The sequence below is a fragment of the Sander lucioperca genome, chromosome 9 (assembly GCF_008315115.2).
Source record: "Sander lucioperca isolate FBNREF2018 chromosome 9, SLUC_FBN_1.2, whole genome shotgun sequence".
NCBI classification, from domain to species: domain Eukaryota; kingdom Metazoa; phylum Chordata; class Actinopteri; order Perciformes; family Percidae; genus Sander; species Sander lucioperca.
Window position 1 is genome coordinate 2353993 of NC_050181.1, and position 14230 is coordinate 2368222.

Sequence of the window (14230 nt, forward strand, 5' to 3'; positions counted from 1 at the left end):
GTCAGAATTCTCATCACTGCACCCCAGCAAATGATTAGCCATCTCCCAGAGGAGAGGTGGTTAACTGGTGTCCCCCCCCCCCCGCCTCCAATCACCTCCCTACAAAACCTTGGAGTGAAGGCTGATCAATAACTAGTTCCTGGTTACAATAAGAGAGTAGCAGCTTTGGGATCAAGACACATGTACGTCAATGGCAGAAAACATGCTTATTCCACGGACACAAGATGCTGATTTACGACGTTTCCTGGGCCTGTAGTTTGCCAAAGACTTGACCACTGACAAGGCCATTCAGCTGTATTCTTGACATAAGAAAACAGCCACAGAATGAGCGTGTTACCAAGGAGAGAGGGCTGTTTTCTCAGTATTGTGCTCAGGTCTATGCTAATGGACTGTTTTAATCAAATCTAATTGTATTGTCGTATCAGCGCTTGAACGATTAGTATTCAGAGAGGAACAGTGGGGAGAAGCCTGACATCGATAAGTGACCCTTGACCCCGACTGCTTCGACTACTGAAACGTTCCTCTCCTTTTATCAGTCTCACCCAGGCCTCTTAATTTCCTGTAGCATGACTAATCATAATGTACTCTGACATCTGCAGGTCTGGAGGCCATCCTCCTCAGGGGATAGAGCACGGAGCACCTGTGGTAAAGAAATACACCCACTTTTTATTGAGGGAGATAAGCAAATGTTCAAGCCAACTATCATGTCATGTGTAGATCGTTCACATGTGTGCCATGCTAACATTTAGCATACATTCTTTTATGTGAGAAACTTGTAGCAGCATGACTCCTAAAACCTCCTAAAGCTAAACTAATCAATATTTTTATATAGACAGTGTGTCAAATGACCATGTGTAATAAGAAAGCTGTTGCGCATAGTTCTCCTAAGCCTTTCAGCTCATTGTTCTGGCCAAAACCTCAGTTTTTTGGTTGAGTCTCGCAGCTCTCATCAACCTCATTTCCAGCTGTTTTGGTAAACCTACTGTACGCTGCCTGCCCAGCATCAAACAGCAGACCAGGGGCGTCGCACCCGTGGGGGATGTGGGTGTTTTAACACCCACACTTTTCCCGGTGAGAGGGTTCAACACCCACACTTTTCCCGGTGAGAGGGTTCAACACCCACACTTTTTCTGCAGTTTTTCCACAGTTTTGCACAAACGCCTTGCGTCGAACTGTCGCCGTAGCTACGTCGTAGGCTGTGTGTAGCGATTATATTGCCTGAGTGAACAGAATTGCGTCCATAGCAACGCTCTGTTTTTCATGGCAACGGTGTGTTATACTTCGCAGCGGTCTTAACAGACCACATTCTACATCGAGGAGAACTCGCAATTTTTACGTTAATCTTGATCGCTATAAGTATGTGAGTACTGTTGATAGCAAAAGAAACGAGCCGAATCGGTGCTAGCTAACTGGAGCTGCTGCAGCTAATGCCGTGAGCTCCCACTTAGCTAAAACGGCAGTTTTGGGGGCATATAATAAAGAGTGCCATTGTGCCTCTTAACAGACACAAAATCCAATTAAAATGTCTGTGCAACATGAACAGGGCCCTTACATGACAACAAGATGCCTTTTCAACTCAGACATTGTTTAAATTCACCTACCCTGTTAGTATGTGTGTAGTGTGTGTATTTGTAGCATATATATCCATTTTGTGTGCGATCCATCTGGCGTTGGTGAATAGTAGTCTCTGCAGTGGTGAACTGTGTGTTAGTTGCCTTAGCCAGGCTAGCAGGGCCGACCGGCATCCTTCTAATTCCTCCCCGCCTTCCTCACCTGCCGCGGCCAGCAACAATCCACGGGCGCCCGCTGGTCTGGTGGATGTCCTCCAGAGGACAGTTCATGCTTTCGCGGCAAGATTTTTGCGGCGAAAAAAGTTTATTTCCCCCTCAAAAGTAGGTAATTGAGCACTGTAGTGGTTATGATCATATCAGTGACTATGTAACTACATGGAAACGGGCCAAATGATGCCTGTTTCTTGTACAGTAATAGCGTTACTGAAGGCTGGCTCTAGCTCCATAGGTTACTCCAAGCGTCTTCCCTTGTGAACACCTCCGCTCTTCACTCTTCTCACACTACGCTCTGATCTGCACACTGCTGTTTACCTTTTCCTGCTACAACTGAATTCCTGCGGGACTTCAGCGCAAGACTACAGTCAGCCTTCTGTAACGCTGTTACTTTACAAGAAACAGGCATCATGTGGCCCGTGTCCATGTAGTTACATAGTCACTGATATGATCATAACCACTACAGTGCTCAATTACCTATTTTTGAGGGGGAAATAAACTTTTTTCGCCGCAAAAATTTCGCCGCGAAAGCATAAACTGTCCTCTGGAGGACATCACCCAGACCAGCGGGCGCCCGTGGATTGTTGTCGGCCGCGGCAGGTGAGGAAGGCGGGGAGGAATTAGAAGGATGCCGGTCGGCCCTGCTAGCCTGGCTAAGGCAACTAACACACAGTTCGCCACTGCAGAGACTACTATTCACCAACGCCAGATGGATCGCACACAAAATGGATATATATGCTACAAATACACAGGGAACTGCTGCGTGATGATTATTACCGAAGCCTGGCTGAACACTCACTCATCCCAGACGGCAGCTCGCAGCTAACAGGGTAGGTGAATTTAAACAATGTCTGAGTTGAAAACGCATCTTGTTGTCATGTAAGGGCCCTGCTCATGTTGCACCGACATTTTAATTGCATTTTGTATCTGTTAAGAGGCACAAAGGCACTCTTTATGATATGCCCCCAAAACTGCCGTTTTAGCTAAGTGGGAGCTCTCGGCATTAGCTGCAGCAGCTCCAGTTAGCTAGCACCGATTCGGCTCGTTTTTTTTTTTGCTATCGACAGTACTCACATACATAGCGATCAAGATTAACGTAAAAATTGCCCGGAGTTCTCCTTTAACTCTTTAATGCTGCTGGTACAAATTGCTATCGTAATTAGGTAGATACAACCCGAGCTAACGTTAGCTAACTGAACCTATCATTTAACATTAGGCTGTTAGCTAGCTAGCTAGGTTGTCTTTTTTTCCATTTATGTTCGTAAAGTTTAATGTCCTGTGGCATTTTCAACTCTTTTTATATGCCGTTACTGTAGCTATATGCGTAACGTTAGCAGAGATTTAGAAAATGGTGTGTTTATCAGTTGTAACTACAGGATGGGAGGTAACTGCACCATTTTAACTTCACTAGCAACGTTAAATGAAAGCTAATATGTACGAGTAGTTTCCCATGTAAGAAGTATAACGTTCCGTAACATTAGCTACGTTATAGCATTCATAATAAACGGATAAACGGATCATAATATAATTACGTATGTGCTAATTTGCATAAATAGCACAACAGATCTAAACATTGGGTATAGCCAGGTGAAAATGTCTTGTTGACATATAACAGTAAAAGACTTAATGTAAAGGTCTGAATGGAACCCATTTAGGCTACCCATGAGCATTAATACATAGAGGCAGGAAGAAGTGCTTTAAACCAGTATTGATTATTGAGTGTATTAAACCAGTATTATTATTGCAGAGATGTGGTTTGGGGCTGAGTCAGTGGGACTGTTTCTGGGGGATGAGTCTGAGGGAAGAACAAGGGTAAGGAGAATGCAGAAGACAAAAGGTAGGTAAAATAAAAAGTGAACACCCAGAAACCCCACGGACCCAGCCCCAAACCCCATCTCTGCAATAATAGGCTAATTAATAAAGGCTGGTTTAAAGTACTTCTTCCTGCCTCTATGTATTCATGCTCATGGGTAGCCTAAATGGGTTCCATTCAGACCTTTACATTAAGTCTTTTACTGTTATATGTCAACAAGTCATTTTCACCTGGCTATACCCAATGTTTAGATCTGTTTATGCAAATTAGCACATACGTAATTAGATTATGCTCCGTTTGCCCATGTTAACAAACAGTACAATTATCCATCGTTTTTATTGTTAATAAACAAATCACATCCATCCCCCTCACTTTTGAAAAGCTTGCTACGTCCCTGCAGCAGACAGACAAGTTTGACACGAGCTGACAAACACAGTGGAGCATTTAGTAGCTAACGGGCCATATAATTCCCTCTACAGTTGGTGCAGAACAAAAAAGAGGTTATAGGAGAGTAAATATTGGACTTACATTCGTCAACATTACTCCGAATGAATGCTGAATGTTGCTCCGTGGCTGCTGGAAGTGTAAAACAGCTACTGTTAGCGAACACGTTTGCCATATCACCTTTTTATGTCAATGTCGAATGTGTTTACAGCTGTCCCACTGCTCCCATGTGGCCGAAAAATTCCTTAATACTGCTTTAAGCAACTTTCCACCTTGAAAGACATGTCGCTTGCCCCTTGTATTTCCCACTCAGTTTTCACTTCACGTCTACTTTGAAACAGCAAGGTATTGAATAAACAGTGGATTAATGTAGCCAAACTGCTGTAAAACATATGTAGTGCTGATTCTCACCCGGGTTTTAAAATGTGTCTGTGTATTGTGCCACACGTTTAGCTTTGTGTGTAATGCTCTCTGCCGTTGTTGTGTCTTGTCTGAGTTGAAAAGCCACAACACTAGCTCATTAATCTCATGTAGCCAGACCAGCTGTCTTGTAAATGACAGGAAGGTAAAGAGAAAATCTTGCTCATTATATATGAGATAATCAGACCATGGAAACTCTGATGCTGCCAATACTTTCTTTTAAAACACTCTGTGGTGAAAATGGGACCTCTGCTTTGTTTTTCTTTTTGGTAAGAGAAAAATTAAAAAGCTTCTGTGTCTTTTTACTAACCTTGACTTCTTGAATGTGCCTACATATTATAGCTGAATTTCAAAAGCATCAGCAGTAAACTGTGATGTTTGTTGAGTGTAAATGCACCATTTCCATAAAATGTCAACTTTGCAATCCCACCTAACAGGTTAAAAAGATTGTGCAGCATGGCAGCACTAAGTCTAACCACAGCATCAAGGGTGCTCAGGGTGTGACTGTTTATTAGCTGTTGATATTAAATCACAAGAACAGGAAATAAAGCAGATGGACAGTGACAGGTGCCAGTTTTCATTTTGGGAGGGAAAAGACAATGGGTTTATATCCATCTGCTGAGCTCGCATTTTTTTAATTAGAAGCGCTAACACAATGTGGTTACATTGCATCTGTACACTATTTGGATACGGAATTGTGTACAGATATCTCCTGCCAGTTATCTGGGATCTGAACATCTTGATTATTGTCTGTAAATTTGGCAAACTTCATGTGCTATTTGCATCTTTTCTGGCTCCTGCATTCGTGTTCTTATTGTTTAATGACACTAGAGCAGATATTATAACTTTTTCATATTTTTTGGTGTCAATGGACCATAGACATTGTAGATGTCATGTGTTAACATATAAACTATGTCATGCACTTATCTGGTAAACTGACCAACAGGTTTGTCACCCATCTCATGGTGATATAAGTCTGAATATTCTACTGCACAAGTGAAGAAACAGTGAAGTGGCACTGTCTTTGCCCAATCAGCAACTCTGAGCACACAGCCGCTTCTTTGGGGTACCATGGAAACAACGACACCCCGCTCATGTCCGGTTGTCAAAGAGGCCCTTTATTCTAGCGAGTGCACTGAGTATTTAGAAACCCCATCACACACAAGTACGTATTGTACCGCGCTCTTTCCACCCACATATCACTGTGATCAAATTGTCACAGGGCCCCGATGACAAAGACAATGTGACAGTATGTGATTTATTGTGTCAGAAAAGAAAGTAAAAAAGGGTAATTGAGGGGTAAGTGGAGGAAACAAAGTTTGCAAGGTGTCAGCGTAACTTTGTCTGCCATCACAAGACTATGATGAATTTATTCATGGGTGGGTGATGCTGCCAAGTCAAGGACAAATACCATATAATTACCCCATACATTTAGGAAGTGATTAATTCTAAATTTCAGCTATTTAATTAAAATATGCAAATAGACAGCCATCGTTGTAACATGTGACACACTCAGCAGAGTTACAAAGTTTGATGGGAGTTTAGTCACTTCCGAACATTAGCTGCCTAAAAAAGAGACACGGACCCCAACCACCCACCCACCGACACACACCCACACACACACACACACACACACACACACACACACACACACACACACGTGTCTCCATCGCACATTTGCGCCATTGCGCATCGCTGATTTACTAAGCACATTTGGGTCCAACAGTGGTGACTCAAACAAGCTGACTCCTTCAAAGCAGAAGAAGAGTTGGAGAGCCATTACAGATATAATTGGATTTCATTTCAACCATGCGAGTGGAAAAAAGACTTGTCACCACCATGGAGAAAATGGAGCCAAAAAAATACAAGTATTGTATTTACTGCACTGCATAGAGGGGGCGTGTTTGTGGACATATGTACAGATGTGATTCACATTGTGCGCCTCCGCGTGTGTTTTTCAGTGTGGGTGTGTGTTGCACATATCAATGCATAAATTCCCCGGGCACACACACACACACTCACACACACACAGTGTGTTTCACTATCTTTGTGGGGACCTGTCATTGACATAATGCATTCCCTAGCCCCTTACCCTAACCTTAACCATCACAACTAAATGCCTAACCGTAACCCTTACCCTCACCATAACCATAACCATAACCATAACCTAATTCTAACTCTAATCCTAAAACCAAGTCTTAACCCTCAAACAGCCCTTTAAAGTTGTGGGGTCCAGCATTTTGTATACTGTATTGCTGGTTTTTGGACCCCACAAATATAGTTAAAGTTAGTTAAACAAGAACACACACACACACACACACACACACACACACACACACACACACACACACACACACAGTGCTCAGACATGACTGCGTTTTTAAATAGGATCCACCTTTGCTGAGACTCCGAGCATCACGCTGCACAGTGTGCTGACATGTATTACACAAGTGTCAAATGAATCCAGAGAAAAAGAGAGAAATGGGTTTCCCTGGTGCTCTTTAAAGCTTAAATGCAGGACACTAGGGGACCGACAGCTTCAGCCATGCCTCTCCACTTTCGGGAAATGAGCCTCATGTTTGTCACTGCTGCACAGCAAAATGTCCATCTTGACAAGACCTTCAGTGTATGGAGTCCCGAAACTGACAAAAAAGGCTATCAGACATTCAATTAAAGTTGAAGATAATGTTTTAATAATAGAAGCATGGTGTCTCGGTAAGTGCTAGCTACCTAAAGTTTTTGGCATAAGGGTGCAGGCTATCTCCGGGAATCATCACCTTATCGTGGTGGAGAGGTTTGTGTGTCCCTATGAACCTGAGGGCTGTGTTGTCTGGAGCTTTGTGCTCCTGGTAGGGTCTCCCAAGGCAAAGTGGTCTCAGGTGAGGGGCCAGACAAAGAATGGTTCAAAAACCCTATGAGTGACCGAGGAAGAGATGGAGTGACCCTGCCCAGAGGAAGCCCGGGGCCCCCGTCTGGAGCCAGGCCCAGATGGAGGGCTCGTCAGCGAGCGTCTGGTGGCCGGGTTTGCCACGGAGCCTGGCCGGGCACAGCCCGAAAAAGCTACGTGGCATCCATCTCTCCATCCCATGGGCCCACCACCTGTGGGAGGAACCGCTGGGGTCGGGTGCGCTGCCACATGGGTGGCAGTGAAGGTCAGGGGCCTCGACGGACCAGACCCGGGCAGCAGACGCTGGCTCTGGGGACGTGGAATGTCACCTCTCTGTGGGGGAAGGAGCCGGAACTGGTGCGGGAGGTGGAGCGCTACCGGTTAGATCTGGTGGGGCTTACCTCTACGCACAGTCTCGGTTCTGGAACCATACTCCTGGATAGGGGTTGGACTCTTTTCTTCTCCGGAGTTGCCCAGGGTGTGAGGCGCCGGGCGGGTGTGGGGATACTCACAAGCCCCCGGCTGTGCGCTGCTACGTTGGAGTTTACCCCGGTGGACGAGAGGGTCGCCTCCCTACGCCTGCGGGTTGTGGGGGAGAAAACTCTGACTGTTGTTTGTGCATATGCACCAAACAAGAGTTCGGAGTATTCGGCCTTCTTGGAGACCTTGAGTGGAGTCCTGTCCCCCACTGGAGCCCCTCCAGTGGGGGACTCCATAGTTCTGCTGGGGGACTTCAACGCGCACGTGGGCAATGATGGAGACACATGGAGAGGCGTGATTGGGAGGAACGGCCTCCCTGATCTAAACCAGAGTGGTTGTTTGTTGTTGGACTTCTGTGCTAGTCATGGATTGTCTATAACGAACACCATGTTCGAACATAGGGATGCTCATAAGTGTACTTGGTACCAGAGCACCCTAGGCCAAAGGTCAATGATCGATTTTATAATCGTTTCATCTGATCTGAGGCCGTATGTTTTGGACACTCGGGTGAAGAGAGGGGCAAAGCTGTCAACCGATCACCATCTGGTGGTGAGTTGGGTCAGGGGGTGGGGGAAGACTCTGGACAGACCTGGTAAGCCCAAACGGGTAGTGCGGGTAAATTGGGAACGTCTGGAGGAGGCCCCTGTCCGACAGACTTTCAACTCACACCTCCGGCGGAGCTTTTCGTGCATCCCTGTGGAGGCTGGGGGCATTGAACCCGAGTGAACAATGTTCAAAGTTTCCATTGCTGAAGCTGCGGCAAGGAGCTGTGGTCTTAGGGTCTTAGGTGCCTCAAGGGGCGGTAACCCATGAACACCATGGTGGACACCGGTGGTCAGGGAAGCCGTCCGACTGAAGAAGGAGTCTTTCCGGGATATGTTATCCCAGAGGACTCCGGAGGCAGTGGCAAGGTACCGAAGGGCCCGAAGGGCTGCAGCCTCTGCCGTGAAAGAGGCAAAGCAGCGGGTGTGGGAGTAGTTCGGAGAAGACATGGAGAAGGACTTTCGGTCGGCACCAAGGTGCTTCTGGAAAACCGTTCGCCACCTCAGGAGGGGGAAGCGGGGAACCATCCAAGCTGTGTACAGTAAGGATGGGACGCTGTTGACCTCAACTGAGGAGGTAATAGGGCGGTGGAAGGAGCACTTTGAGGAACTCCTAAATCCGACTAATACGCCCTCTATGGTAGAGGCAGAGCTGGAGGATGATGGGGGATTGTCGTCAATTTCCCTGGTGGAAGTTGCTGAGGTAGTTAAACAACTCCACAGTGGCAAAGCCCCAAGGATTGATGAGATCCGTCCAGAAATGCTTAAAGCTCTGGGTGTGGAGGGGTTGTCTTGGTTGACACGCCTCTTCAACATTGCGTGGAAGTCTGGGACGGTGCCTAAGGAGTGGCAGACCGGGGTGGTGGTTCCCCTTTTCAAAAAGGGGGACCAGAGGGTGTGTGCCAATTATAGGGGTATCACACTTCTCAGCCTCCCTGGTAAAGTCTTCTCCAAGGTGCTGGAAAGGAGGGTTCGGTCGATAGTCGAACCTCAGGTTGAAGAGGAACAATGCGGATTCCGTCCTGGTCGTGGAACAACGGACCAGATCTTTACTCTCGCAAGGATCCTGGAGGGAGCCTGGGAGTATGCCCAACCGGTCTACATGTGCTTTGTGGATCTGGAGAAGGCCTATGACCGGGTCCCCCGGGAGATACTGTGGGAGGTGCTGCGGGAGTATGGGGTGAGGGGGTCCCTTCTCAGGGCCATCCAATCTCTGTACAACCAAAGCGAGAGCTGTGTCCGGGTTCTCGGCAGTAAGTCGGACTCGTTTCAGGTGAGAGTTGGCCTCCGCCAGGGCTGCGCTTTGTCACCAATCCTGTTTGTAGTATTTATGGACAGGATATCGAGGCGTAGTCGGGGTGGAGAGGGGTTGGAGTTCGGTGGGCTGGGGATCTCATCGCTGCTTTTTGCAGATGATGTGGTCCTGATGGCATCATCGGCCTGTGACCTTCAGCACTCACTGGATCGGTTCGCAGCTGAGTGTGAAGCGGCTGGGATGAGGCTCAGCACCTCTAAATCGGAGGCCATGGTTCTCAGCAGGAAACCGATGGAGTGCCTTCTCCATGTAGGGAATGAGTCCTTACCCCAAGTGAAGGAGTTCAAATACCTTGGAGTCTTGTTCGCGAGTGAGGGAACAATGGAGCGGGAGATTGGTCGGAGAATCGGTGCAGCGGGTGCGGTATTACATTCAATTTATCGCACCGTTGTGACGAAAAGAGAGCTGAGCCAGAAGGCAAAGCTCTCGATCTACCGGTCAGTTTTCGTTCCTACCCTCACCTATGGTCATGAAGGTTGGGTCATGACCGAAAGAACGAGATCCAGGGTACAAGCGGCCAAAATGGGTTTCCTCAGGAGGGTGGCTGGTGTCTCCCTTAGAGATAGGGTGAGAAGCTCAGTCATCCGTGAGGAGCTCAGAGTAGAGCCGCTGCTCCTTCGCGTCGAAAGGAGCCAGTTGAGGTGGTTCGGGCATCTGGTAAGGATGCCCCCTGGGCGCCTCCCTAGGGAGGTGTTCCAGGCATGTCCAGCTGGGAGGAGGCCTCGGGGAAGACCCAGGACTAGTTGGAGGGATTATATCTCCAACCTTGCCTGGGAACGCCTCGGGATCCCCCAGTCGGAGCTGGTTAATGTGGCTCGGGAAAGGGAAGTTTGGGGTCCCCTGCTGGAGCTGCTACCCCCGCGACCCGAGACCGGATAAGCGGACGAAGATGGATGGATGGATGGATGGATGGATGGAGGGTGCAGGCTAAAAGGCTTTAGTTACTGTTACAAGAGTGTATACAGGGATACTGCATTCACATCATAATGGTGGAATAGTAAGAACATTATTTTCACTTGGGAATGTTCACGCATTATTCCAAGATGGTAACCCACAGCTTTCCCTCTTGATTGCTCCACTGATGTTACACACACATAAACACACACATCCAGGACCAATCACTGACCTGAACATTCATGGTCACACCCATCTCATTATCATATATAAGCATGAAGAAAACTGGAAATGTTGCACAGGGAAATAATTTAAATAATTAAATGTGCACAAAGACCAAAAAAAAGGAAAGAGCTAAACAGTAAAGTAAATGCATGCACTTGCATCCTTCATACTCCTTTGACATTAATGCAATATTTTTGAAATAGGTATACAAGCTTTGTAAACAAGTCAAAATTCTCATTTTTTGCCACGTGCGTTTATTTTTTTAAATTTTTTTTAGAAAAACAAGACGTTAGGACTCAATCCTAGATAAATGACAAGCTGAGATGGGTGTATTTTGCAGCACCCAGAACACATCAGAAAAGTGAAGCTCCATATGGGGAGTTGAGGCGAGGAAAGAGGGAGCCTGGGAGCATTTGATTTTCCATCAAGCGCATCCAAATGCCTTCAGACCTCCTGTTCACAGCCCTGACAGGCGCACCTACATAAACATCTTCGCATCATCACACCCCTGTGCACATGCAGACAGATGGGTGCAGCTGCTGCACACCTCTCTGTGTCTAACTGACATATATATTTAACCACCCACACGTACTTTACATGGCACACATGCACGCAAGATGCAAATTGAGGCACACTGACACACAGGCAGGCTTTCCACTCGCTGCTCTACGTCTGCCCCGAGATATTCAGCAGAGATTTGGGTGTTTAAGGCCCAGATTGGATGCTTTGATCATCATGCAGGAGTCAGCTCACCAAAATGTTGACTATGGGTTATTTAGAAGCTGGAGGCTGCTTTGGACAAACATGCCACTACAGAGCCTGCTTCTCTGGAATCTAGAGTCTGGGTTTCCCTCTCCTCCCACCGTATCCTTATCTCCATCCTAAATGTGCCAACCTTTTGTTTAGAGAATTTTTATCTGGCAGAGAATGAAGCTCAACAATACACAGAAATGATAATAAGGCTCCTCTTCTGATATTTTGAGGCTCTGACCCAGTTTTGATTTGTTCCACGGGGGGCGTTACTGCGATACATTGCTTCAGAACACAACTCTAAATCTGAATAAACAGTGAATCTGCTCTATAATTACACCAGAAACTTTCCCAGCACAAACAAGGGATGTTGATGGTGGATTGCTGAATTTCATTTAAACCGGCCAGCCAAGTATGATATTTGCAACCTGCCTGGAGAAGGAAACCATTGCAGGTACAGTATATGAGGAATCAGCCAGATTGAGAGAATATTCTGCTAACTGCCAACCGTCCACATGTACTGTAGCGTGACGTGTGGCTGTCGCCATAACCTGCCTGATGAAGAATGAGACAGATGCGTAATGGTGTTGGAGAAAAACTCAAATGTCAGTCAGTAATGGGCAGCCTGTTATATTAATCCCAGTCAGGGGCCTCCTTAAGACCCCGACATCCTTGGGGAGGAGTGTCGTAAAAAATAACGCAGTAAAGAGAACTGTGTAGCAATGCAGCATGAAAAATGCCCTCCATCTGCAGTGACTCAGCCAGTGAATCCAAGGTAAAGATGAATATGTTTGCCCTCTCTCTTTCTCCTCTCATCTCTGTGCTATCTCTCTCTGTTGGTCTCTCCGTCTCGCTCTCCACACACGCTTCAGTTCATAGACTCTCACACACACACACACACACACACACACACACACACACACTCTTTCTTTAGCATATTATCAAGGCCTGCTCACATTCATCGGGTCCCGTGTACATACGTTCTCAGTCATTGTCCTCAAATAGACATAAGGATTCATACATGCTTGCTCAAACAATCACCACTGTTTTTTCTTTTATAATTCAAACAGTAGATACAGGCGTTTTCTTCTTCTACCCCCTCCAGTTGGCTAATCTGTTAATTCTACATTCCCTGGGTGAGACAGACAATAAGGACGATGGGCTTCAACATTAAAACCCCCGGCTATCGGATCTACATGGTGAGACTGTCTATTGTTACGGGGCTTTCTAATGTAAATAGGCAGTGTAAACAACAATCACTACATGCTACTGTCCTAGATAGACACCACTGTGCAATGCAACACCATTAAGCACAAAGACATATTTATGCATGACTGAGTACACTCACATTCATACTTTGCAGCAGACCGTAGTGAGGCCGAGGACAGCACATGCATAAACAAGCATGAACTCTCATTTAGATGAAGTTCATAATGTGGAAAGTTCCCTGTATGTCATTCAGTGTCCGTTTGTGGTAGGATATAGGACAATATTTCCACAATAAAAGCCTCCACTTCTTGAGGGGATGTAAATGTTCATTGAAGGTGTGTGAGAATAAAGTGAATGGATGCATATCATCATTTCTTCTTCTTTGCCAAGGCATTTTGCACGTTTATTCCCAGGATGTATTGCCTTTGCATGACTGCACCCCTCGCTGTGATAAGTTTGCTGACTTTTGATTTTCAAACCGATGCATCTGTATTTCAAGGAGCTACTCGGTTTGCTGGCTCACGTTGCATTGAAAATCCATTCATAAAAGTGGGGATTTTCTCTTTTTCAGAGCTTTTTTTGAATATGACACATACATTCACATGCAGTTTCCCAGTTTGAATCTTATCCGGTTTCTGATCATATTTACATGGAACATAGAGCAGCCTGGTTGTTAATACATGATTCCAGCATTATGTGGGTTTCTGATCCTCTGTATCAGTTCAGTTGCGTTCCTCTCTGTCATTTCTGTACCGACTGAGGACGAACCTAGATGGACTTTGCTGCCTTTAATGTTCTGCTGGAATTAGCTTCTTCTTTACCTGATCACTAGTAAGGGTGATAATTCAGTCTGTCCTCCACATTACCAGTGTCACTTTTATTTCAGCATGTAGACCATCATTGCATCATTTCTTATCTCATTTTTCTCACCTTTGTTTTACGGGCTAACTTACATAATTTAAGGACGTACTGCAAACATGACATGGAATGTGTGCAGGAGATCACAGGAGCATGTAGACCTTTTCACAGCAGACATTTCGACGCGTCATATGCCACATCCTATCTTTAAGACAGCAATTATGAGCAGCAGAGTGGAGCTATCAGGAATTTCTGACAGCAACTACTAGATGAAAAGAACTTCAGAAGCGTCAACACACCTGTTGCGAAACGGTTGCAAAGCCACGTCCACTGGTAGTTACATCTGAATAAAATCCTTTATTACCAGTAATACAGTCAAGAAGCTATACAGTGCCTGACAAAAGTCTTGTCGCTTATCTAAGTTGTAGGAATAACAAATAATAACTTGACTTGTAGTTGATCAATTGGAATCAGAAATGGTTTATATGAAAGGCAAAGGCTTCTGGATTATGCTTATTATACCAAAATAAAGGTTTGTGTCATTCATTGAGTTTTATCATTGAATTAGAACAGAAAGGTCAGATTTGGCTTGGACAAAAGTCTTGTCGC